Genomic DNA, 27,881 nt, shown 5'->3' with positions numbered 1-27,881 from the left:
CAAGTTATTGGAGTTGGCAAATGTTACTAGTCACATTATGAGTTCTCCTCGGCATCTGTCATCTAGAAACTGTTATTTCAATTGTGACTTAATCCAGTCCTGCTTTTGAAGTGCTAGTGCTGTCCTGTTTAAAGTATAATAACTGTGCTAAAAAGGGCCAGACGTTAGATTAAAAGTAAAGTATCACCCACTCAAGGACTTGTGCCATGGAAGTATAGCGAGCGAGCTTTGAACTGCTGCATTGTCAAGTTAAAGGTATCGAGCTCCAGCCCCCTCTCCCCCACCCCCAGATACTGGGGCAGGGTTGTCTTTAGGGGGTAGTGTGCACTGATTTTGGTGTGGGCGCGGTCTTTAAGAAGCATTTGCAATGCAATAGGTTTCGCATTTACGCAAGTTTAATGTATTGGCATTGTAAATAACAATGCCTTTTATTTATGTTTTAAAAATGGAAACAAAAATAAAAGGCATTGTTATTTGCAATGTCAATAGCTTAAACACACGTAAATGCAAGACCTATTGCATTGCAAATGCTTGTTCTGTGGGAATGTTCTTAAAAGCTGCAGTTCGGGCACGTATGTCAATGAACGTAGACTAGCAGTGGTCTATGGTTGGATTAGAGGACATGGCCATGAATTTTAATCATAATATTTTATATAGAATGTTAGTTTTTAATGTTTTGTGAGATTTTAACAATTTTGTAAGGACACCTCTGTAGCAGAAAAGAGCAAACTGAATTGTATACGCAAGGGTAGCTCCAGGTTGTTTTAATCATTAACATGGTGGACCATCAAGTACGTGTTTGTTTTTAGGTTTAAAGAGCCTGCGCTGCCCAACTTAAAATTCTCACGTTTTTCTATTGGGAACGGGCACTGAGAAATTGGATATTGTTTTAAAATGTTCCTTTTTTTACTGTGTCATTTTATGGTTTTCCCTGTGTAAGCTGAATAAGGATAATGAAATACATTTATAAATACAATTCAGCACAAGTTGTGGACCACCACACGTGTGGTCCGGTTGAGATCAGGTGTATGGTGCTGCAGGCCCACACATCAGGGATTGCCTTCCTCTAGTCAGCTCCTTGCTGTCCTCCGCTCTGCAGTGTTCCTTAAAATGCTTTTGTGAACCAGGCTTCTCAGGTGGAACCTGTCCTTTCAAGACAGACATTCGTATGGCAATCCTCTCCATCAAGTTGATGATCAGTTCTTCCCTCTTACACATTTAAGTTTCTAGCATTCAGTTGCGCATTGAGGGTAGCAGAGGGTTTTGTGGATGCTTGAAAGGCAAATTTGCTATACTATCTCCAGTTCTAGGCTATCTAAGGAAAGTGCAACTTTCCCCAAAATAGCCTAGAGTGCTTATTTAATATTCTAACTCCCCTTTTTCTCAAAACATTGCAGGATTGAAGTATTTTTGATTAGTGTTGAAAAGCTGTATTTTGTGTTGCAAGGAAAAACCACTTAAGGCAAAAAACAAGGAATATTCACCCCCTAGGGACCTTCTTCACGGGGAATGGCTTGTAAACATGGAAAGTATTTTTGAATGATGTTATGACTTGTCTTTTAACAAATCCAAATTAAAGCTTATTAAACTTGAGTCAGCATTACTTTTTATTCAGAAAAAGTTTATGCTCCTCAAATCTTCTATAGATTGATGTTTTTTTATCCTTAATGTTTGCATTGCAGTAGTGTTCAGCTGTAATAATTGATTTCTATTCTTTAAGATTCCCAATTTGCAAACAGTTTTGTTTAATTTAGGTGTATAGAATTAGGTATTTCCAGTTTTAATTTCCAGATCATAAGTAAGAGTATTGGTACTGTTCAATTTCCCCCAACCACACTACTGGGCTCAGCCGACTGTAACAATACTCTCTGCTGGGGTAACCACGTGGTTTGTTAAAGCATCATTAGTCCACACAAAGTTTACTTCCCAATGTCCTCTACTAGCTGCCTGTGATGCTCCTACTATGAGAACCTAATGCACGAATTGGGCAAATGGGCCGGCTAGAAAGACAAGTCACTATGGCACTTATATACAAACAATGAGACTGATCCCTGGTATGATAGGATGAAGGACAGCGATAATTCATACACAATGAAGGCGGGAACTTACCCTGTCACATATCAGTTTGAGAGCTGTTGCCTCTTCCCCCGACTCCCTATTGAATAGTAGAAATACTATTTGGAATCACTATGCCGCTAAGGCAGAACAAAGACTGCTCTGTTTTTGGGATCCCACGATTGGTCATATATAAAGTTTCAACACAGACATCCATTGCTAACATATCTATGAATATGCAGACCACCTTTACCTAAAGACTAATGGCTAAAGAATAACCTGGCAGCCTTGTCCTTTTCTCGAGCTTGCATGAAGATTTTTGGAGTCTACCTCTAATGCAAAAAGAACAATTGATGGACAGAATGCAGAAGAACAATGTCATACATTCACCCCAGTACAGAGATCTGGGTCTAAAGCCGTTGTTTTTTTGCTCATCATGCCATTCCAGTTTGGACCCAGTCATATGCAAATCCGTCTTGACCCTGCACCCAAAGGGAACAGTTCAGCCTGAACTGCCAGGCCAGGTCCTCCCTGGACTGGAAACAAGCATCCTAGGACTGGCTTCGGGCTTTCAGCCTTCATCAGCCAGGATAGCTTGACTCCAGTGGCATGGAGAGTACGGGACCCACGTCTGGGCATACCCGTCCCACTCGGGGTGACAAATGCAAAAAGAACAATTGATGGACAGAATGCAGAACAATGTCATCCATTCACCCCCAGTACAGAGATCTGGGCCTAAATCCATCGTTTGTGTGCTCATCAGCCATATGCAAATCAGTCTTGACCTTGCGCCCAATGGGAACAGTCCAACCCGAACTGCCCGACTGGGGGTGAATGTTTGCATTGTCCAGCATTCCGTCCATCAATTGTTTCTTTTGCATATGTCACCCTAAGTGGGAAGGGTATGCCCAGACGTGGGTCCTGTGCTCACTACTCCACTGGATTCAACCTAGCCTGGCTGATGAAGGGTGATGCCCAGAAACAGGTCCCAGGATGCTTGTTTCCGGTCCAGGGAGGACCTGCCTTGGCAGATCAGGATGGACTGTTCCCACAAGGAACAGGGTCAAGAGTGATTTGCATATGACTGGGTCCATACAGGGGTGGTGTGGTGAGCAAAAGAATAATGGATTAAACCCAGATACTTGTGACTGGGGGTTAATGTTTGCATTGTCCAGTATTCCGTCTGTCAATTGTTTCTTTTGCTGGAGTCTTCCTCCAGGCACCACCAACCCTGACTGCTTTTTTGGCACAGAGCTGTGGAGTGGGTAGGTTTTGAAAATGGTTTTGGGGAAGAAACAGCCAAGATGAAGATCTGAAAGAGAGCTATTAAATGTTTAAAATCTTTAGTGCTTAAATTCCCTCTTTCTCTATTGCTGATTGAGATGAACATAACTGATTAACCTGCTCCTTGGGCTAGTTTCTGGGGTTATCCTAAAGTGAAGAGAATTTGCAGTGTCACCAGAGTAGCTGCTGTAATAGGAAAACAAACCTCATGAATTCTTACTCTTCATTAAAATACTACATTTATCAAGTCATCTCAGTCTTTAAGTATTTTAAAACAAGAATCTACCGCTATATATATGACTTTGGGTTTTGTTGTCTCTCCCCATTGATTAGGGAGCAGGACAGTCTTCAATCACCGTGGTTTTAGAGAGTCAATATGCAGACACAAACTACTTTCAAACCAAGGGAAACTTGTATTCTTGGAGGAAAAAACGTGTTTTTGCGCCTTTCCTTTGTTTCCAGTTTTTACCTTGGAGTTCACAGTTTGTTCATTCCTAGAACTCCTTGAAAATTTGCTTTAAAATTTTAATGCATTATTTTATCAGATTTTTTACATTGAAATTGGGTGTTTTCCGAAATATTCAAATGGCAAACTAGGCCCTTCATTCTTAAGACCTGTCTGGTCTCCTAAACTCACTAGAATCTGCTCTCCGCTCTGCTTTGCACAATCCAGATGGATGACACCTAATATTTGACAGAAAAGGCTAGCAGCGCAGGGCTCCTCAGGTGAATTTGCATTTGAAGCAGTCCAGGACCCAGGAACGCAGGATCAGAAGACAGTCCTTGCTTTAAACTTCCCAAACAGTGAACATTTGTACTGGTGTGGAGCCGGCATTTTTATTCGAGCCCCAACCGATGGCTCAGTAGACTGGAGGGAGCACCAGGGAATCTGGGAAGTGTGCCTCACCCGATGCCCGATGAGTCAGCAGTCTGGAGAAAGCACCGGAGAACCTGGGAAGTGTATGCTATCCAACGAGTCAGCAGCCAGGGGAGCACCGGGGAAACTATGGATTGCTATGCCCCCTCACATGCACATTCCCATATTAGAGATGTATTTCAAGAAAACAGTTTATGACATAGTTCAACAATTCTGCACATTTCTTATATTATATTATAACAACGTAATAAATATAGACTTTTCAACTATACATTTTGATTCCGTAACCACTGTTGACCATTTCTCCTTTGAGAATTCCGCCACACCAGCTGAGAACCGCATACGTGTGCTAGCGTGTTGGTGGCCCCAGAGTGCACACTGCAGAGAACCCATCAGACATAAAAACAAGGAAACCGAGACAAATTCACCAAACTCCTTTACACAGGACAGCCACCTGTATGGCAACTATGGCATACGATCAAACAGAGGTACTTCTACAGGACCATTCCTCCACAGCTACTGATTAATCCTCTAACCGATTCAAAACCCCAAAGCAACCCACGAGGCCAAGATCAATGCCATGGAGTGGACGTGACCCTCCTACGACAAGACTACCAAATGCAGTTGAGAGCGATATGGAAGCTGAAGAAAACATCTCAGAGCTAGTGGGCACAGTCTAATAACTCTGATCTGCTGTGGCACTAAAGACAACGATGTAAAAGTACCTTATTTAGCAGGGAGAAGATTCTGAAGGTTGATCACGAAGGAATAGCCTATGGTTTGTGGCCTTTTTGTTGACTTTCTAGAGGCTATCGAAGGAAGAGATACATAACAATTCTTACGAACCTGACTAACCTCCTATCCCTGAAGCTGATAATTGAGCATGCCCCCAGAGCACTGTTGGCACAGCTGCCCCCAGGTGCCCGTTGTGCCCTATCATAGCAAACTTCCTAATGTGCCAGGATACAGAGTTAATCCTCCATAAAGCACAAAATATCGGCAAGAAAATATACAAATCCAGGAAGAGTCTAATCTTTTCTGATCATAATACCTGCGTCTAAAATCTGTGCAAAACATACGATCGGTCCAGTTAGCAAGGGCATATTTATAAGAACAGTACGCGGACGTAGCATCAATTTTTTGAAGTTGTAGCGTTTTTTTTATTGCCATATTTGCAAGTTGCTGCTAACTCCAGTTAGAGGCAATTTTCTAGCATGAACAGGAATTTTTCACATTGGCATTCCAGTTAGTATGACTTACCTAACATGAAATGAAAGGTAGGTGCTCCAGCAAAACACACAACGAAATATTTACAAGGATTTCCTCGTTTTTCACAAAACCAAAAAAAGGTCCGCTAAGTCAGATTAAAGGCAGTTTTTGAAGACCAGAAAATACCTGGTCTTAACATTGGTGAAAACGTTTGGGGCCACTTATAAGATGTTTGTGTGCTTGATATTACTGTAAGGAATATTGCTGCGCTGCTCTGTGCCAAAACAAAAGGTCGGGAATGCTCCATATCAAGAAGATGGTGCGCATTCCTGGGACCCATTCATGAAAAGTGTTGCATTGCTGCGATAAAACGTTGATTTGGACACTTTTCACTGCGCCCTCCTTGCGACATCATAGATGCGCCTTATTTACTGTACGGCGCTCCATGTCGCAATCCATGAAAGATACATCTGGAATCCTGATGTATGTGTCAGCGCTAAAGTCCCGCATTGCTGCAGTTGTGTCGCAAGTATGACGCAACTCCAGCAATGCATTGGGCAAGCCTTGCCCTATGGCACTGCATCATCTTTATGCTTGCCATGAGGCAGGCGTAAGTTTTTGAATCAGTGGCGTCCTAGAATTGTTGCAGTGAAATCTGATAGATTTCACTGCACCACTCCTCTGAGGCTTTATTGCTTGTGAACTCCCACCCTGCATACATCATACCTGGCATACTTATAATGTGGCGCAGGGCTTTACAAGGTTTCGCATATGCCTATATGCATCACTTTTTATATACGGTGCAACATGGTGTAAAATTCCTGAAGCAAGTATGTCAAGAAAATGACACAGCGACGTTAAACTGTCACAAGGGTTTCATTAAGCCTCCGTGTCTTTTTCCCCTACGTCAGTTCACAATGGATGCAATTCACCAATCCAGGCTCTCTTGCCTCTTGGTGCAAGGGTGACTGTGTCGCCGAGTTGATTGTTTTTTTTGCATGAAGGGACGCCGACCTGCAAAAAACACTTTCAATCCAGGGTGTTTCCGCTTTCTCAGTGTGTTGCAGAATGCTGCACACATAGATAAATTGAGAAAAAGGAGCAATTAAAACGTTTATCCTCTTAGCGCCTCCCAAGCACCACCCTTTTCGGGTGGTTAGATTCTGACGCATTCCGAAGATTTACAGTTTCTAGTAACCCTGGGAATGCTTCAGATTCCATTGGCTTGGTGTGGAAACACCCTTAAAACCCATTGATTGCCTCTTTCACACTGTTTAATTTGTGAAAGAGGCACATATTTACAAGGCCATGAAAAGCCACGTAAAGTGAGTTTTGTGGCCTTGTAAACCTGCTGTGGCACATTGCGCCACCGGAACGCCAAACAAGTGATGTCACAGCGTTGCAAGATTGCCGATAGGCCTCATAAATGAGGGCGTTGGATAATTTAAGAACTTCCAGAGTTCATCCTTGCCACAGACCTCCTACCATTGCAGCTCGGAGCACCAAGGAGACCACCACCACTCCTGACATGCATCGCTCACCTGAACAACTGCTCTGTTCCTTTTGAGTATTGACTGGATCTGACCCCCTCTAAGTGCTGACCTCAGTAGACCGAAACTTCAGCAACAGGAAGCTAGAGATCAGGAACCGCAGAAAGCCAGGGACTCCGGAACTGTCTTTAACTGTGGAAGAAGGAGAGAAGTACAACGAGTCAACATTAAATTAGGTTATCTGCCATCTGAGGAGCCACATCCAGGGGTTGCATAGACTCCACCTGGTGACCACGTCGCAGTGAACCCCACGTCGCTGCGGGAGCTTTCTGGGGAAGTGTTGGTATTCTGTCTCTGAGCATGCAGTGCCATCTGCCTCTCTTGTATAACCTGCTGCAGATTGGGGGACTTTGTAGTTGTGGCAGGGGACGCCAGCTCCGCCTACGCCTCCCAGTATGACTGACTCCATGAATGACAGCTTGTTGGGCAGACCCTTCACTCCCTGTCCGCAGCACCTGGCGACAAGAAGATTACAGCCAGATCCAGACCTGTTCAACTGTGTCAATAATTGCGTGTCAACATCTGAGATCACTTGCAGCCTTTACAGGTAGAAGAGGGAGTATTTGATGCCCAACCTTCGTAACCATGGCTTAACCACTAGAGACAAGTCCCTCTACTTTTGCACAACCATGGCGTAATGAGGGAAGAAAATTCTTTGCAGTGACTTCACACTTGCCATTAGCTGCTGCACCTGTAACCCTGTGCTCAGGGTAATCGGGGAGGACTTTTTCCAGTTCTTGCTCAATGTCATGTACCTTGCAAGTTGGCTTGTGATGATCTGCACATTCCTGGGTGAAGTCGACTGTGATTTTGTTTGTGGCTCTCAAAGGAATTGCACGTTTGTTTGAGGGAGGTACCCGCTGCGAGTACAGAGTCTAGTTTGGAGTCTAGGGTGTTCTCTGTCACATGCTCTGCCAGACAGCGAATCCCAGCCGCTCGGTTCACCGACACGGAGGTGCGCTCAAATGTCAATACCGCCCCCGTCTGCAGACTGGACATTGTTGAAATCCCCATACACCCAGATCTATAGATTTATAGTCTATTTTTGCCTCTAGAGGCTGAAAAGTGATGTTGGGCTGATTAACATGAATTTTTGGGCCGTTAATTGGCCTCTCATTACTTTTTTACTCACTAATGTCAAATTTTTATATCGCCTTATCGCTAGTGTTTGCAGCAGTTTTCGCCGCTACTAGCTGATACTATCGCCATGTAGCAACATTGCTTACATAGAAATGAATTTCTGCGATATTGGGGAAAAATTTGCTGTTAAGCAACCTCAAATTTGCAATTCTTGTAAATATACCCCTGAGAGTAATGGGAATCAAATATATATTCCTATTCTCAGCTAAAATAACCGACATCTTTCAATGTAAAACCTTTTGCTTTGAGCTACAGGATCAAGTAGTATGGAATTGGATCGAAGAACGTCAGATACTAGCATATAGGGAAGTACGATGTAAATCAATCAATCAATCATAGCATTTATAAAGCGCACTATATACCTGTGAGGGTCTCAAGGTGCTGGGGGGTCACTGCTACTGTTCGAAGAGCCAGGTCTTGAGAAGTCTCCTGAAGGTTAGGCAGTCTTAGGTCTGCCGCAGGTGGACGGGGAGGGTGTTTCATGTCTTGGTGGCGAGGTGGGAGAATGATCTGCCGCCGGCGGTCCCTCTTCGGATGCGGGGGACGGTGGTGAGGGTGAGGTCTGTGGAGTGGAGCTGCGGTTGGGGGTGTAGAGGCTGAGACGGTTGTTGAGGTACGCTGGTCCTGTGTTGTGGAGTGCCTTGTGTGCGTGGGTGAGGAGTTTGAAGGTTATCCTCTGGTTGATGAGGAGCCAGTGCAGGTCTCTCAACTGGGGTGTGGTATGGCTGCGGTGGGGGATGGCGAGGATCAGGCGTGCAAAGGCGTTCTGGATGCGTTGGAGCTGTTTCAGAAGTCTAGCTGGGGCTCCGGCGTAGAGGGCGTTTCCGTAGTCCAGTCTACTGCTGATGAGGGCCTGGGTGACCGTCCTTCTTGTTTCAGTGGGGATCCACTTGAAGATCCTGCGAAGCAGGCGGAGGGTGTTGAAGCAGGAGGAGGAGACAGCGTTGACCTGCTTCTTCATGGAGAGGGTGGAGTCGAGGATGACCCCTAGGTTGCGAACGTGGTCGGTGGGTGTAGTGGGTGCTCCTAGTGCAGTAGACCACCAGGAGTCATCCCAGGCCGAGCGGGTGGGTCCGCGGATGAGGACCTCCGTCTTGTCCGAGTTCAGCTTCAGTCGGCTGTTTCTCATCCAGTCTGCGACGGCCTTCATTCCTTCATGGAGGTTGGTTTTGGCGGTGAGGGGGTCTTTGGTGAGGGAGAGGATCAGCTGGGTATCGTCGGCATAGGAGATGATGTTGAGGTCATTTCGTCGTGCGACACGGGTGAGCGATGCCATGTAGACATTGAATAACGTTGGGCTGATGGATGAGCCTTGAGGTACGCCGCAGATGATCTCGGTGGCTTCAGAGTGGAGGCGGATTCTTTGTGTTCTGCCGGAGAGGAAGGAGGTGGTCCAGTCCATGGCCTGCTATAGGATTCTGGCGTCATAGAGGCGTGTTCGTAGTGTGCGGTGGCATACCGTATCGAAGGAGGCTGACAGGTCCAGGAGGATGAGGGACGCGTTTTCTCGCAGGTTCCTGATGTCATCTGTGGAGGCAATGAGGGCAGTTTCGGTGCTGTGGTTGCTGCGGAACCTGGGCTGGGATGGATCCAGGAGGCTGTTCTCCTCGAGGAAGCTGGCTAGTTGTTTGTTGGCGGCCTTTTCGATGACCTTCACCAGGAACGGGAGCAAGGAGATGGGTCTGAAGTTCTTGAGGTCCTTGGGGTCTGCCTTGGGTTTCTTGAGTAAGGCGTTGATCTCTGCGTGCTTCCAGCTGTCCGGGTAGGTTGCTGTCTCGAAGGAGATATTGATGGTTTTCCGGGGATGGGGTGCGATGGTGCTGCTGGCTTTGTTGAAGATGTGGTGTGGACTGGGGTTTTCCGGGGATCCGGAGTGGATGGTGTTCATGATCTTGATGGTGCCGTCGTCATTGATGTTGTTCCAGTCGAGCAGGAGGTTGGTGTTGTTGGTGGTCGAGGGAGCGGGGGTCTCAGAGGGTGCCAGGGTGGTGACGGCGTCAAAGCTATTGTGGATGTCTGTGATCTTGCGATGGCAGAAGGTGGCCAGCGAGTCGCACAGGTCTTGTCATGGTGGGATGTTGTTGGTATTGGAGGTGGGGTTGGAGAGTTCCTTGCAGTTGTCAGTCGCTTCCTGGGTCAAGGAATCCCCAGATTGTAAACCCCTCAAACTTAGCGTGGGGCTTTGCCACGTGATCTGACAATGTCACTGGTTTGGGGCTATCTTGGGAGGAGGAAGAAACCCAAGTCTTACTGACTTATTCATGTGCTATCTCTAACTTATGGAAAGTATTTTGACTACTCTCATATGTTAGAAATAGGGTCTCTAGTTGGCAGAGGTATTTACCCGTCTCCAAGTATGGGCCACAATCTTAGTCAGGGTAAGCTAGAAACACACGCTAAATTAACCTGCGCTCATCTTCTGGTTGCTTGACACAGAGCTTAACTTAAGAGGCATTGTGTAAAGTATTTATGCACACAACACTCAGTAACACAGTGAAAATACAAACAACATACTCCACACAGTTTAGAGAAATAGAGAATAATGTTTATAAATAAAAGAAGACCAAAAGGACAAAAATCCAATCAGTAGAAGGCAAGATATGAATTTTTAAAGATTAGATGCAAAAATAGCGCTTAAAAGCAAATAGCTCTCAAAGAGTTAATTGGTTGCGCTGGACTGCGACTAAGTCCAGAGTTCAGGCCACCAGCAATTGAGCGCAAGCCTGCTACAGGACTCACGTATGGCCCGCAGAGCAAAAGCACCTTAATCCTTGTAGCAGCACTAGATGCGTTGATGATTGGGGTCTTGCTACTGACTTCTCCACGCAACTGCGGGTATGTGTTGGTTCTGTGGTACGAAGTGGCAGTTCCGAGTGTGGCAGATCCGAATATGATGCGCTGGGTTAATCTACGCTGGAGGGGTGATGCTTCTATCTACTCCATGCAGTGGCAGTGATGTGTTGGCTCCGGAGCGGTGGTCCTGGATTCGATGCACCGGTTCTGAGTGTACTGCGCTGGTCCAGTCCCTCCAACAGCGGTGATGCTTTGATCCTGATCTCGCAGCAGGAGATGCATAGGTTCTGATTGGCACAATGGCATAGTTGCGCAAGTTCTGGTTCCTGCAACAGCTGTGATGCATCAAGTATGATCTTGCAGCAGGAGATGTATCCGGTCCGATCGGCGCAATGGTGTTGATGCTCCGGTTCTGGCAGATGCAGCTATTTAAAATCAGGTCCAATTCCCCTGGCCTGGGTGTGCACCATTGGCAGGGAAAGACTTCCAGCAAGTAAAGTCCAGGTGCTTGTTGAAAATTAGAGTGAAGTTGTTGATATTACTGAGACTTCGGAAACAGGAGGCAAGCCAACAGGCTCTTTTAGAGTACATAGGTTCTGGGGTGTAGAGATGCAGGTCCAGTCCTTCTCACTCGCAGGCAAGAAGCAGCAGGCCAACACAGCAAGCAGTTCAGCAAATTGTAATTCCTTCTTGGCAACACAACAGCCTTCTTCCTGGTAGAATGTCTTCAGTTCCAGAATGTTCCTGATTTGGTGGTGTCAGACGTCAAGTGCTTATACCCAGTTCGGCCTTTAAGGTAGGGAGAATTCCGAGAGATGCTTTGAAGTTCACAAAACCCTGCCTTTCCTGCCCTGGCTCCAGGCACACCCCTGGAGGGTATGTAATCCTTTGTGTGGTGACAGGACACAGCCCTGGTGTGAGGTCCTCCCTCCCATCCTGCTCAGGATGACCCATCAGCATTCAGATGGCTACTCAGTAACACATACTCTTCCTTTGTGTGTGGCTGTGTAGAGGGAATGCGGGAAGCTATCCACCCCAGACATGTATTCCACAGACAGGCAGAAGGCACCACATGGTTTAAGTAGGAAAATGTAAACTTTTAAAATTGTGATTTAAATACCAACTTCACAGTACGTTTTTTTTTAAAATTGTGTGCGCAGAGGGTCCCGTCTGTTCCCAACTGGAAACGACTCACAAAATGTAAAAAGGCAATCTCAATGTTACCCTGTGGGAGAGAGAGGCCTTCTAGTAGTCAAAACGAATTTGAGTATTTAACTTACAGGACATGTAAAGCGTGTCTTTCTTTTTAAATACACTGCACCCTGCCCATGGGCTTCCAGGGCCTAGCTTAGGGGTGAAGTATATGTAATAAAAAGGAAGGTGTGAGCCTGGCAAGTAGGTTAACTTGCGAGGTCATAATGGCAGTTTAAAACTGAACTAAACAGGCTCTGCAATAGCAGGCCTTAAACATGTTTAAAGGTTTGCTTCAGTAGGAACCACAATCAGTCCTGCAGGCCCATTAGTAGCATTTGATTTATAGACCATTAGCACGTGTAGTGCACTTTACAAGGGACTTCTAAGTAAATCAAATATGCCAATTGTGGATAAACCGATGTTACCATGTTTTATGAGTACATGCACTATAGCACTGCTTAGCAGTGGTAAAGTGCCCAGATTTCTAAAGCCAACAAAAACGAAGTCACTGAAAACAGGAGGTCAGAAGGCAAAAACTCAGGGGTAACCACATTAAGGATGCCTGGTCAAACATCAAAAAAGTAAGAAAATCTACTACAAACATAGAAAGAAAACTGTGTGTAGATTAATTACTTTTTAAGTCTGGCTCAAGGGGTTTAGCTTAAGTAACCATCCTTTAATTACTATTTTACAAAGCAATGCATATCTGTTTTTGCGCAAGAGCAGCTTTTAAATAACTGTTAACCTTGAATGCCCTGACCCTACCTTCCTTCTGCCCCCTTTACGGGATGTGTTTAGAATTTACAAATCAATTTGAACTCTATACAGAAAGACTTTGCTGTGCACTAGCTCAATCTGGTTATTTTCAGGGTACACAGAGCATAACATGACCTGAACTAGGATTCTCTCCAGTAGACTGGTAGCAGCATGCTGTTTGAGAGACTGATATTTCATCATCTTTTTTAGATGTTGGTCTTTGGCTCACAAGGTTTCGTCATAAACAAGGCTGCTGCTCAACTATGGGAATATCCTGTGTCGAATTTTTAAAACAAATGCATTCACCCATTGAGAAATTGCATATCAGCATCCTACTGATTTGCTTTAAGTTACAAAAGAAGAAGTCAAGATGGATATCAACTTAGCTGTTTTGAATATACTGGTCAGTGGTTTGTTGTTGCTGACCACTGGAGGCTTTCTACTCTTTCAAACCTATAACTTCAAGCTGCTATATGCCCTTGGGAGTGTAAATCTCACTTACTTACTGCAAAACTGCTGCAATGCATGTTCATCACAAATCACCTGCATGCTGCTGGAAAAATTAGGAGCCAAGCTTGAAGCCATACAGCTATTGTACTCCATTACCTCCTCGTCCCTCTCGCCATGATGAATCTCATAGTAAGGCCCCTGTGCCTCCATTCACAATCCCTTCCCAATGAATAAAAGAGACCCCCCCCCCCTCGCTTCCTGTTACTCTTTTGTACAAATCTTCACTTTTACTTCTGGGCAGGTGCGGTGCACGTGCTCCAGTGCTTTGGCTGGCCTGTCGCCTGTGATTCATGTGTGGTTCTGGGGGACTTTGCTGTCAGAAATTTGTCTACTGCTATGGTGAGTGTTTTTGTTATTCCCCGGGACCCTCCTCGTGTCCGCACCTGCATGCGATGGCAAGATACTCTGGTCTCTGCTATTGATGGTGGGACTTCTGTGGCCACGCTTCCTGTGGATGGCCGTTTGACAGATTTTCTTCCAGCATGGGTGTGTTCCCTCTGACAAATGGGTAAGGTATATCGTGCAGCACGGTTATCGTATAGACTTCATCTCGCTTCCTCCTGATACGGTGTGCATCCCTACTGCTGTCCCCAGGAATCAAGTGAAAAAGGAGGTGCTGCTGGAAGGGATCCAGGCCTTGGTTTGGAAGCATACAGTAATTCCGGTGCCTTTGGATCAGGTAATTCAAAGGGTGTACTCAATCGTGTTCCTTGTTCAGAAGGTGTTCGGGGAGTTCCAGCCAGTGTTAGATTTCAAGCTCCTCAACAAGTGAGTGACATTGATGTGAGAAGTTGGCCTGATATATAATGTTCACTATTCTAGTGAGCACTTTGTATCAGTCCAAACAACCCTTATGGTGATTGGTTGTAAGTCAACCTTATAGACTAGCTATCCTAGTAGCGTGGATACGAGCAGTCTTCGGGCTAAACTCTAGAGGGCGTGTTAAGCCAGCTGTTATACCATCACATATACCCCTTGAACACCAAGTGAAAGGACACCACACAAGTGTTATGAAAATAAACAGTGTATTTATTTAGATCACAATAGCCCTGTACTCTTTATGAGGACAGGGTACTAAGCACACAACAAAACTCTTACGAAAATACTTCAAGTTGCACAATTTACACAAGTGCCCGAGGGACACGAAAAACCATATACTATGGAAGTGGAATGCGAAATTACTAGCAGGTAAGTACTGTACTAATAGGCTTTGGAATCGCTAGGACTACGTTACTGAACCTTCAGATTACTAGTAGGAGGCCTAGGGGACTCGGGTGCAGAGTGTGCACTCTCACGCGGGATGTGGGACAAAGTCTATGGGAGCTAGTAAAGACTAAGTTAGTGTTCTCGGGCGAACCCGATAAGGTAGGTCGAAAACGACAGTGGATCCTGACCCTTGGATAGTGAGGCTATGCTGGGGCACCGAAATGCCGAAGTTACCTAGCCCAGGGGCTGCAGCTGCATATGTCTCAAAAGACGTCGGGAATCCTCGTAGACGAACCAGAAGCCTGAAGAAAGGAGTTGCTGGCAGGCGACCAGGGAAGATAGTTCGAGTTGATCCAAGCCTGGATCGAAGATGGATGACACCTGAAAGCAGAGGGGACCAAGTTCGTGACTACTAGCCAGTAGTCAGGGGGCACCAGGAGGGCACCGGATGGTAGTCACCTCGACTAGGTGAGTGGGCGACGCTGTGCTCTGCAGATCTCTCGGACCAGGAGGCGTTGTCGGCGACCAGGATGGAGGTGTGAGCTGTCCCACGATGGTTGATGCTGTCGACGTCGCTGGACCCAGGATTGGGGCAACAAGTCTTGGCAAATTCAAGCCCACGCGATGGACTCAAAATGGCGTCTGGGGTGGACCAGGAGGGTCCGGGGTGCTCCTCTTTTGGAAGGGAGCGAGGGCCAGTCTGAAGCAACCAGACCAGCAGCAGTGATGTCGTCGGGCGTCGTTCAGAAGGCCACAAGCCAGCGGGCTAGTAGCCAACAACGCGGTGAGCAGCAAAAAGCAGAAGGGCCCCACGCAGATCGTGGAGATGCTGGGAGGCTGGACTTCGGTGCTGGAGCTGCTCAGGGTCGGGCTTCTCGGACCCCAAAGCACTCACCAGAGGATCCCTCGGCGGTCGTGCTGGATAGATGTCGTGCAGTTCTGATGATGGCCGGTCCCTCGAGGTCTCGTCGCACCTACGGTTCTCAGCTTAGCTGTAGAGGTAGGTAGAGGTCAGAGGTGCCAGGGAAGCCGGGTCTCGTCGAGCTGGTCAGTCGGATTCCGGAGGAAGGACGTGCAGCAAACCTCAGAGTTCTTAGATGGTGCTTGCGGATGCAGGGTGACTACTCCTTAGCCACAATGGAGAAATCTTGAGAAGAAGTCGAGAGTTCCTTTCGTAGAAAGAAGTTTCTTGATTCAAAGATGATTTAATTTGGAAGGGTCCCCGCTCCTGCCTTTATCCTAAAGAAAGGGGTGGGTACGCGACTAGGTCCTGCCCTAGGGGTGGGACCAGGAAGGGGGGTGGTTACACCCCTCTCCCATGCCGGACTTTCCCCAGGCCAGGGGCTGGTGTGCCCCTGGAACTGGTTCTAGCCGGCAGATGCGTAGTGAGCACCGGGGTGCCACTCAGCAGTCACCTTCCTGTAAAGCCCTGCCTACCCAGGATACACAAAACCCTGTCTGGGATGGTGCTAGCACCGCCCCTGACAGGAAACCCTTTGTCCAAGCTCTCCTCGCTGGAAGGACTCCCAGCAGCAGGAGGTCAGACTCGTGTCTGTGGTGGCAGCATCCATTTTGTGGAGCTGAGGCTTCAGTTAACTTTAACCGGGGTTCACAGTTACTTACATGTCGCGTCCCTCTAGAAGGGTGGAAGGTTAACCCCGTCGCCAGAATTGGCGAGGGGTTAGTATTCCAATTCGTATGACACCTTACTCGACATGTTTTGATAAAGCAATACCAGAGATAGCATTTAACCGCGAGGATTATAATGCACTTAAGAGTATATGGTATGCGTTATCATGGAACAGCTATTAGGACTTGGTTCCGCAAGCTGCAAATGGGCTCAGCTCATGCCAGAGCACCATTTCACACGATTCCAAGCACTCTGCCTTCAGGATTGTCAAGGTCTGCCATAGGAGTGACTGATAGGAATCTGTGTGTCCATTTTTAGGGTTAGATATAGGTATACTATATCTAAAGCAAAGGGTGATTACACCACCTTGCCCCAGCTGTCGTGCAGCCAGTTGTGTCAGATTTAGATGGCTATCCAGGGGTGGCATAATACATGCTTCAGCCCCTGGTAGGCCCTGGGTACACCTATGCCCTGAGTTACAGGGTCTGATAAGGTGGCCCAGTACCAATTGGATAATGCACCTAAGGTACACATGTCAATTTAGTGAGAGAACAGCTAGGCTGTGGGTCTGATTGGCAGGCCCACAACCAGAGAAAGTCGTAAACCAGTGAAACAAAAGCAAAAAATCTGGGTGATCATAGGATTGCAGACCCTACTCTCCTACAATTGATTCCTTTCAAGATGCTGCCTAGGTTACTTTATGACTACGGTCAACCTCCAGGATGCCTACCTGCATGTTCCTGTTCATCCTTGTTATCATCAAAGTTTCTGATGTTTGCTGTGGGAGCTTGTCATTTCCAAATCCAGGTTTTTCCCTTTGTCAAAGTCTGCTTCCTGTGTCTTTACCAAGGTCTTGGCTCCCGTTCCTCATCTGCAGAGGGTGGCTGTCTTTCCTTACCTGGAAGACTGCTTGGTGACTTGACTTGTTTGCATGTCCACAAGGTCCTGGACTTTCAGTCTTTCAATGGATTCTTGATCAATGCGAGGAACTCACAACTAGTTCCATCTCACAATCTCCATTTCATTGGGGACCAGTTCCAGACGGATCTGGGCATTGTCATATTGGCAGACTAAAGAACGTTGAAAATTAATTCCCATCTGATGGATTTGTTGTTCGCTCCGGTTCCGCCTGTGTGCCTTTGGATTCTGGTACAAGAGGACCTGGTGGTCACTGTGTTCTTGGTTCCATAGGCTCGTTGGCTCCTCAATGTCCTGATGAGGTTCATATTGAGCAATTGGGTCCCCAATGTGCAGGAGTTGACTTGTCTTCTCCCGGTTACTCCTGTTATTCGGGGTGAACTGGAATAGTGGCTCTTTCAGGCAAACATTCTGAAGGGGGTGTCTTTGTGGTCTCAGATCTGGTGATCAGGTAATCCTCACCCCGGATGCCAGTGAGCGAGGCTGGAAGGGTATGCTCGAGGTCTCTCACGGTCAAGGGTACGAGGAGGTAATGCTGCGATTACTTACAGGTAATAGCATTACTCTGAATCCTTTTCTTGTAGTGATGAATTGAGCCCTCCCTTTGAACCAGTCCAACTGTGTTGTGTTTGGACTAGGAACAGAACAGAAAGTGCGGAGTGGGGAGGGTCTTTTATTAATTGAGAAGGGATTGTGAATGGAGGCTCAGGGGTGTTATAATATGATTCATCACGGATAGAGAAAGATTCAGAGTAATGCTATCACTGGTAAGTAATCACAGCTTCTTCACCAACATAGGGCTCACACTTTTGGCAAGGCTGCATGAGACTGCTCCACAAAGCTCAAATCAGTGGTCCGGGTATTGCTGTGATTCTCCAGGCTGAGGGGGTTAAACCAACTACACTTCTTCATTAGCTGCTTTCACCATAAGGCTCTTACCCTAGTGAGGAACGGTAACAAGTTGCTAGTAAAGGAAGAGCCCTCTTCATTCAAGACTATTATGTTGCGGTGCTCACATTTCTGCTCATTTACAGTATATCTAGGAAGTGGAGCGAGCCAATGAAATTATCTGCAAAAAGCCGACTGCCCTAGACAGTACATTATTGTTTCAGAATATTCCCAAATGACTCCTGGTGTATTTGAAAAAGAAAACAATGAGCAGACTTCACCTGTATGAGTGATGAGAGACCAACTGGCCTGTAGACTTGGTGTGCATCAACTTTTTTCTCACTGAGAGCTGATACATTTTCAGATATGCTGCTAGTGACTGCCTCCCTCTACTGTTATGCACCGTCTACCACTTGAGGGATCAGAAAACAACCACTGTTCAAAAGATACTTTGCAAAGAGCACTGTGGGGATTGTAGATGGTTAGCTACACTTCATACTGACCAGCGAAGAGATTGCAAGAGCCTTCTTGTCTGGGAAATGTTGACTTCGATAGGTGTTATGAAGACCAGTAGAGCATTTATGACACACAGGGTGATGTGCATGCAAAATCTTTCAAATCAGACTGATAGCTATATTAGAGGCATTTAAATCACATCAAAGGGTTAAGTTGAACTAGCATCTTTCAACTTCTCTGTATGAGTACTACTACATATTGTTTGCAATAAATAATGTTATGTTCTAAAGGAATGGTTCGCTATTGTTGGGTATCTGTTTTCTTATAGCGAAAACTGGAGCAGAATGGGGTCCTGGGGGGGGGGGGCCGACCGAAGGGAGGCCTGCCCCGCCTGGGGAAATTTGGGGCCAGGGGAAAGGGGGGGGAAGGGGGTAGAAATGGCGCCGCCCGGGGACAGTTCCAGGTTTAGTAGATTTTGGGCTGGGGGGCGGGGCTTGGTGGGGCTTCCTCTGGGCCGGGCTGTGGTTTCCGCCCGGCTACGCGGCAGAGACACCATTTTAAGGTGAGGTGTCTCGGCCGCCGGGCGGGGGGTGGCGTTTGGGACAATTTTTTCATGGCCAGGGAGTTTTGGACATTCGGTTGGACAACTTTTGGGATGGACACAATTTTCGGGTCTACATGGTTGCTGGCGGCACGAGCGGAAGGCCTGTGGAGGATTTCACGAGTGTGTGTGTACGATGGGACATTGACATTTCAGGCTTGAAACAAAGACTTTACCGGCGCGGGACACATCGCTGGACGTGGGAGGAGCTCGGGAGAGCAGCATGCGGCTCCACGCGACCGAGCGGATGGGCCTGTTCTGGCTAGTGCGGGTGGTCAGGCTCCCACGTGGGACTAGGTGAGTCCCTTCTGCCCCTACCCGAAGGGTCCATACGGCCGCCGGGGTGCTACTTTGGGGCAGGGGGGTGTAAAGACCCTTCTGAGTGATTGTTTGCGGTTGCACAGGGGGTTTATTGTTCATTATTCAGATATTGTTTGCGGTGTACAAATGTGGCTTATTGTTATCCAGACATTCTTGCTGGGGTTCTCTTGGGTGAAAAGGTTTGGGAGTGTACGCTGGGGGTATGGACTTCTTAGTGGTTTCGAGGTGGAGGAATGGGCGTTACGGTACTGTGGCATTTCTCAGTGCGATGTGTTGCGGGTTTCAGAGGGGACTGCCTGCTCCTCACTATGGGGGAGCGGTGGTTCGTGGCTTCAGCGGCTCCCGGAGCGGGAACAGGGATCGGCGGGGGCGCGGTTTGCCACTTGCCTAATTTGCAACTAACTTTTTGCTTCGGCGTAGATTTTGGGGTTGTACGTTATTTTAGAAAGGCTTGTTTCTTTTCGCAGGGGTGGTCTGGGTCCATGCTGGTGACTTTATTTGACCCTGCCTGTTACCCATTTCTTTCATAAACAGACAGGCAGCCCTTTGTGTTGTGCTGTCTACCCAAAGGATAACTTCCTGATGCACATTCGATCTGAGGACAAATGAGCGGCGCTCCGCTGACACGGGCACAGTTTGCGCCTTTTCTTCAAGGGCTCGGCTTGGCGTGCGCCACTGTCCTGCGGGACCGCCCACAATCATGGCGTTTCAGTGCCTGTGAGGCAGTTAGGGCGTATGATACAGGCCTCAGAGGAACCTTTCTCACGTGAAGGGTCATAGGTTGCAGACTCTTGCCACCTGCTCGACCGCACTTCGGGCGGCGGTGGCGTGTGCATCTGGGTGACTGGGGGGGGGGGGAGGGGCGGCAGTGCTGCGCAGCCGAGTGGTTCGGGGGGTGAAGGCCCAGTTTTCCCCCGGGCGGGGCAGGAAGTTTCGGCGTATAGATTGACGCGGGCCTGTCGCCCTGTATTCTTTTCTTTTGCACGCAGCCGAGGTCGCGCGGGTGCGTTTGGTGCTGGTCTGGGACTCTGGAGAGGATTCTGCGCGGCCCCGAGATTGGAAAACCCCTTATGGCCTCACAGCCTTAGAGCTTTGTAGAGCACCGGCGGAGCGTTCTGGTACACTGGGATGGCTTCTGCGCGGCCCCGCTGATATTAACTAGGTGATTGTGAGACCCCGTCCCCTTATGACCTCACAGTCGTAGAACTGTGTTAGTGCGCCGTCGGTGCTGCGGTAATCCACGCGCCCCCAAGAAATACCGCCTTCGCCCGCTACATTGGGCGGTCTTGTTTGATATTTCTTAATCTCGGCCCTTTCTCATAATTGATCTGTTCATTATGTCTAATGACTAATTACATATCGGAGAACATCAGTAGCCGCATTCATCATCGTAGAATGTAATAATCAATGGCATTTCATCAAAGAAAAAATAAATAAATAAATAAATATGCAAATAAGGACTCATTAACATTTGCTTGAGCTCTTTGAATAACCATCAGTCATCTTTCATCTAGAGCCCCACAGCCTTCAATATGTGGCGAAATTGAAAGGGATACATGACATCAGCAGACCTTCAGCTGGGAATCGGGTGCATGTAGTAGAAATTCGAGTCTCTGCTGTGTGATCTCAGTTTCAATTGTCTTCCCATCGCCCTGTTAATTGACCAAAGTTGAATTCTGTCTGGTCGTTCATTTGTACAATGGTGAGCAGGTCTTTGACACGTCATAATTGAGAATAATGTTTCTGGTGAGTTTCGTTACAGATTGTTGCCCAGGGGTAACATTTTGGGCCTGCATTGAACTGTGTTGATTCGGCCTTTAAGGATTGACGGCGAGGTGGGGAGCAGGAGGTAGCTGGTCGAAATGTCTTCACGCAAATAGCTGTCAGTTTTGTTAAATCCTGCTACATGGTTCACAGGGGGCGGCAACAAGCTGTCGGCATATACGCAGCGATCCTTGCCTCTTAATTACAGGCATACGAGATCTTGCAAGAAAAAGGTGCTATTTAAATGGCCTTGCATGTCATTGCCTCAGTGAGGTGCTGTTCAGAGGTGTTGGTTCATTTGAATCCATTTGTCAAATTCAATAAAAACAAGGCCGGAGTATGGGTAGCTTGCTAATCCGGAACCTATAAAGGTTTCGTATAGTGAAGTATGAGAGTAATTTGCGGGGGACCAGTCTGTTTTGGCACGAGGGCCAGCGAAGACCTGATTGAAAGGCGACTCGTGGTACATTTGGTGCTACACGGTTTTTCTATAGAGCAATGCGGAGTTGCACTTTGCGCCTCCGTTTCAGTGAAATATATTCAATCTGGGCCCAGGTTACTGTTCTTGCATTCGGTGTTGGAATCCCAAGCTCAAAAAATATATACATACTTTTCTTTGCAGTTGACATATTGCTGATGTTTTCTATACAAAGGGGCATTGCGGGGTACCATGCTGATGTCTTCTGTAGCACCTTTTTATGGGTATGAAACAAGGAGGCGAGCACGTAGAGTTTATAAATGTGACATTTTGCGTGGGAGAAGGGTACGCTCTTCCATTTTATTAGTAGGAAACAAGGAGGCAAGCTCAAAACTTTACAAAAGTGACATTTTTCACAGTTGAGGTCCTAGCGTGAAAAACCTTACTAAATATCTGCATATGCACTTGTGAATGCGGCGAACAAGATTACCGTTTCAATGGGCCGCGGGCGTTTCCAGTCGCGCGTGGGTGGGGGGTGCGTTCTTTGCAGTGGGCTTTTTCCTGGCGGACAGGCGCTGGGGGTGCCGCACTGTGTGGAGGACTTCTTTCTGGGCGCCAGAGAGGAAGCACGGTCCCAGTCAGTGTGATCATTCTCCGTAGTGCGCTCGACTCCATGGCCAGGGAGCACGCCCGCCGGAGGACAGGGGGGTTGCAACGAGGTCGCAGTCGCGCGTGGGGGAGGGGTACGTTCGTTGCAGTGGGCTTTTTCCTGGCGGACAGGCTCTGGGGGTGACGCACTGTGGGGAGGACTTCTTTCTGGGCGCCAGAGAGGAGGCACGGTCCCAGGTCAGTGTGGTCAATCTCCATAGTGAGCTCGACTCCGTGGCCAGGGAGCACGCCCGCCGGAGGACAGGGGGGTCGCAACGCGCAGTGGGGTCTGACGCTGAACGGTGCCGCTGACTTGTCGGGGGCTGCGGGGTATGGTAGATGACGGGGGGGTGGTTGGGGGGCACTGCGGCAGGGGTTTCTTCCTGGCGGACGGGCGCAGGTGTGGGACACGCATCCGGAGGGCTTCTCTCTGGTGGGACGGCCGGCTTCGGCAGACCGCCTGCAGGCGCGGAGCGGCTTCTCAGGCCTGGTGTGGACCGGGGGGCCCTGGGCACCAGAGAGGGGGCACGGCCCCGTTTTAGTGCGGCATACCTGTTGGGAGCTCGATTCCGTGGCCAGGAAGCACGCCCCGGGGGGTGACGTCGACTGAGGGCATGGCCCTATACAGTTAGTGACGGGGGCATGGCCCTATACGTTGGTGACGAAGGGCATGGCCCTATACATTGGTGACGGAGGGCATGGCCCTATACATTGGTGACGGAGGGCATGGCCCTGTACATTGGTGACGGAGGGCATGGCCCTATACATTGGTGACGGAGGGCATGGCCCTATACATTGGTGACGGAGGGCATGGCCCTATACATTGGTGACGGAGGGCATGGCCCTATACATTGGTGACGAAGGGCATGGCCCTATACATTGGTGACGAAGGGCATGGCCCTAGGCATTGGGGACGGAGGGCATGGCCCTATACGTGGTGACGGAGAACATGACCCTATGCAGTGGGACGGAGGGCATGGCCCTGTGGGGAGGGGGAGGACCTGCCGGCGGGTCAAAGGCATGGACCGGACAGCACGAGGCTTAAGGGGGGTCCGCGGCACTCCATATAGTTAGGGGGTGGTTCTGCCCACGGGGTCATACGGCACGTACCGGTTTTGGGAGGGGGGGGTCCTAGGGGGGAGGTCGAGGACCGTTAGCACGTCCCTCGAGTGGCGGTTCTTCCTAATATATGGGGGAAGAGCAGGAGAACTGTTTGGATTATCGGGGGTAGGTCAAGCACAATAAAGTATTTAGCCAGGTAGAGAGGCAAATTGACGTTATGCCAATTGTTACTGTTGTGGATTGTGGTAAGCAGTTAGGGGAGGGGGTGGGGGTGAGGCAGGAAATTACATATTCATGAGGTTTAGATTGTGCGGCGCAGGCCAAGGATGTTATTGTGTAGAATGCACCTGCTTCCAATAAAGCGGCCTTTATCACACTTACATTGAGCCTCGGGTCGGTGCTTTCTTCCCCCCCCCCTTTCGCCAATGGGTCCCAATGGGGTCCTGGGGGGGGGGGGCCGACCGAAGGGAGGCCTGCCCCGCCCGGGGAAATTTGGGGCCGGGGGAAAGGGGGGGGAAGGGGGTAGAAATGGCGCCGCCCGGGGACAGTTCAAGGTTTAGTAGATTTTGGGCTATGGGGGCGGGGCTTGGTGGGGCTTCCTCTGGGCCGGGCTGTGGTTTCCGCCCGGCTACGCGGCAGAGACACCATTTTAAGGTGAGGTGTCTCGGCCGCCGGGCGGGGGGTGGCGTTTGGGACAATTTTTTCCCTCCCACCCTCCCTGGGCATGATTCGGGGGGGGGCCCAAGGTCCGGCATCTCTTCTTACGGGGGAGCTCCCTTTGCGGGGGAGTTTGGGGGTGACGGGGAATTTGGGCCGTGTTTTGTTGGAGGCTGGTGCATACAGGGGGTGTTTGGATTGGGTGGGGGGGGGTTTTCGCATGTCGCTGGAGCAGGTGTGGGGGTGCATTCTGTATGTAGGGGCGGTTCTTCCTAATATATGGGGGAAGAGCAGGAGAACTGTTTGGATTATCGGGGGGTAGGTCAAGCACAATAAAGTATTTAGCCAGGTAGAGAGGCAAATTGACGTTATGCCAATTGTTACTGTTGTGGATTGTGGTAAGCAGTTAGGGGAGGGGGTGGGGGTGAGGCAGGAAATTACATATTCATGAGGTTTAGATTGTGCGGCGCAGGCCAAGGATGTTATTGTGTAGAATGCACCTGCTTCCAATAAAGCGGCCTTTATCACACTTACATTGAGCCTCGGGTCGGTGCTTTCTTCTCCCCCTCCCCCCCCCCCCCTTTCGCCAATGGGCCCCAAAGGAAACTTGAGCTAGATTTATTCAGGACTGAAACAACAGTTACAGCGAGCATATGATCCTGTTGCTAAAATGCATCTGCCTAAAGTGTACTTTATAAATGTATTTTCTTTCATTCATTCATTCATTCGAAGCTGCTCCTAGAAAGGTGGAAGAAATAAAGCTTCTTTCAGCCCATTGCCAGAGAGCAGGAAATTGCAGTTGGTGGTCGATTTCTTCTGAGGAGTCTCTGTGATGCAGGAAGAAACCCACCTCGAGGTTGACTGTGCTCCATACCTTTCAGCATGTTTCTCATGTATGACCATTTAGTGCATAATGTCAAGAAGGAGAGCAGTAAGAGTGACCACAATTCTGCACTGGAACCGCCCGCCACCGTACAATAAGAGGCTACTGATATAAATTCTAGTGGAGTTGGAATAACTGGGAGGACTATACTTGACTGGAGTATTTAGCCGCATGTCCTCACATGTGGCGAACCTCTAACAGCTGTAAGAGACAGTCTCAATTTGTCCACAAGCATGTCTGGGAATTGCTTTGGGGCGCATGGGAGATTGACTGACTGTCGAGCTGTGCCTGTTACCGATACAGAGGTGTTTTCAGACCTTCTCTAAGAAAGGACGTTTGTGGATCCTGGCAGATTGTGCAGCCTATCCGCACTCTCTGGGAGAGGAAGGTGTGCCAAACAACTTCTGTTAACAGAAAAAGAAATTGTGCTGGCTCCCTCTGCCCGAGTACCAGTGCCCTACTTTGTCAACTGCGCATGGTCTGTCTAGTATTCATTCATTTCACGTATTATATCGTGAGTGCAGCCTGAGTGCTTTCAAATGGGTATTGTGTGTTCCTCATCATCCATCAACCTCTGGCCTGGTAGACCAGACCAGGGTGTCGAAGTCCCTTGGTCAGACTGAGACGTTTCATTTATCCTGTCTCCTTTCTCCCTGGGCACTATGCCCTATATCAGCATCAGGCTGCCTGCTGCGTTAACTCCCCTTTGTAGGGGCCAGGCCTGCACAGTCGTTTCTCTTCAACTATCTATGTGACTTTATTCTTTGCTATCTCTTCCCTGCAGTCTCAAACATCCCACTCTCCCCGGCAAGCAAATGGTTCTCTATTTTACTAAGTTATAAGCACCCACCTGACCTGGGTGTCTGCTGAGCAACTGAAGCAAATAATTGATCTCTACTCTCTTTTACTATTTGTGTACTCTCGCTATGCAGCAAACAGTTCATTATCCCACTGCAGGAGTGTTTGAGACTCAATTCCTTGTGCCCTGCTCTAGGAGCGACCGGCACTGGCAGTGTTGTTAGAATTCCAGTATTTATCCTTCCCTGCCATCCAGTGCACCAGCTCTTCATAGACCCACAACGAATGACAGGTGCCCGCTTTCTGTGGTTTGAGAGACACTTTAAATGCCATCTCGGGTATTCGGTAGCCCATCAGCGGGGAGCTGAGCTACACATGTATAATTGCATATGGATATAGTGCATATTTTCCCTTGGTTGTGTTTGTTGCTAGTAAGTCCTAACTTTCTTCGAGCCCTCTCTCCCATTGAAATTGTCAGTACATTTAAAGCTCCAAATATGAACCAGATCTCTATTGTTTCGTGCCATTGTGTTATAACCCATTATCTGTTTCTTGGGCAACACTAAGGTTTGACTCCAGTATAATGTATCACAAAGCCTTCCCTAGGGCCTTGCTACGTACAGCCTCAGCAATTTTTTTTTCTTTGGATCATGACTACCAATCAGCATGACATACTAAAGCCAAAACCTTGTTTACTTGAGGTCTTCACAAAAAGTGAGGTATTAAAAAAAAGGAGTGGACAATTCATCCTTGAAGAAATAAAACATAGTATCAAGTCCTACATTATAACACATTCTGCTTGGTACATTGGACAACTTAGAATAATATTCACTGGTTTAACTCATAATAGCACAGAAATGTATTCTCGTTCCATTACAACACACTCTACCCTCAGCAGGCGACCCCTTCTGTGCGGTTTTCAGTCCATGCCTATAGTCTTTCCTTCTGATCTTGTCCACCTCAGTGCACAGTCTCTTATAATTACCTTTAGGGCACTGTTTCAGTGCAGAGGGCATCGGCCTGAGGCACAGTGCTCGTCAGCACGGAGGCTCCTTTATGGAGACCACTCTCTGTGAAACCTCTGCTGCTTTTACTACATTTGTAATTCAAGTACTCCAGGTCTTAATAACTTTTACTAGTGCCATTGTAAATAAAGTACAGCGGTGGTACTGTGCATGAGAATTCAATGTCTCATAATCATGCCTCTTGGTGGCCATCAACTATGGAACCTTCACCTACATTTTTCACTTCGGTGACTGGTTTAGGTATAGTTTTTGATTCTAAACGTTTGTTGACCAGATAAATCAGCTAATTTCCTCATGTTTTTACCTTTTTAAAGCTACTGAAACAAATTCTCCTTTACATCTCGCCTGATATTCATTTAACAGTTGTCACTTTAGTGTTATCGAGGCTGGATTATTGGCACGTAGCAAGGCTTACTAAAAAAACTCCAGAGGCTGCAGTGTGCAGCAGTCTAGGTTCTGAATAACATTATAAAATATGAATCGGACTCCAAGGGGTTTGGAGGAGCCACCGTGGCTCCCAATAAAAAAAGAGTGGCTTTTAAAGCACTTTCTATTGCGCATAAGGCCCTTCATGGGATAGGGCCAGAACATCTGAAGAAAAAAAATCTTTGTTTTTCTCCGAGAAGATGTCAAGATCTTTAAAACCACTTGGGGAGGAAGATGTTCTGTTCATGCCACTTCTTTGATTTGGAATCAAATGCTTTTCCCCCTGAGATGGGGCCCAAAAAGCAGATCAAATTTGCAAGATTATGAACCCTCTTGAAAACCATGTTCTGGACCGTGTGCAATTTTTAAATGGTGTGCACAGGAAGACCAATATCCCATAAAATTATGTAATCAATCTTAGTGGAGATCCCTGCTGCCACCATCACGGCCCTCTCCTTCAGCGACATTAATGGGATTATTTTACAAATTAATCTCTTTTGAGTGTAGCATCAGGAAACAACAGTGTTAAGCTGCTCCCTCAACCCAATTTCCCAATCAAAAAAGAAACCAGGGCTATTTAGCAGTCTCAGAAACAGGAGAGGGGCCCATACCAGATGTCCACAAGATATCGTGGCCAAAACTCAGAATCTCTGTCAAAGGTACCATTTTGCATCAGACTGCAATACTGCAAGCTTCTCTGTCTTAAGAGTGGTGTTAAACCATTTACTGCTAGGCCTCAAGGCACAATACTGTTCTTTGGAGGTGGAAGGGAGACGGACCTTGTTAAAGGTCTTGCTTAGGTAGTCTCTAGT

At 47.8% G+C, this 27,881-nt stretch overlaps 1 protein-coding gene across 1 annotated transcript in view; it reads left to right on the top strand.

Annotated features, from left to right (window-relative positions):
* EHHADH (enoyl-CoA hydratase and 3-hydroxyacyl CoA dehydrogenase) overlaps positions 1-27,881 on the top strand; it is a 529,591-nt gene that overhangs the window by 6,695 nt on the left and 495,015 nt on the right. The window lies entirely within an intron of this gene.

The sequence above is a fragment of the Lissotriton vulgaris genome, chromosome 2_1 (genome assembly GCF_964263255.1).
Source record: "Lissotriton vulgaris chromosome 2_1, aLisVul1.2, whole genome shotgun sequence".
Classification (NCBI taxonomy): Eukaryota; Metazoa; Chordata; class Amphibia; order Caudata; family Salamandridae; genus Lissotriton; species Lissotriton vulgaris.
The sequence above is the reverse complement of the archived record's forward strand: the minus strand, read 5'-3'. Positions and strand labels throughout refer to the sequence as shown.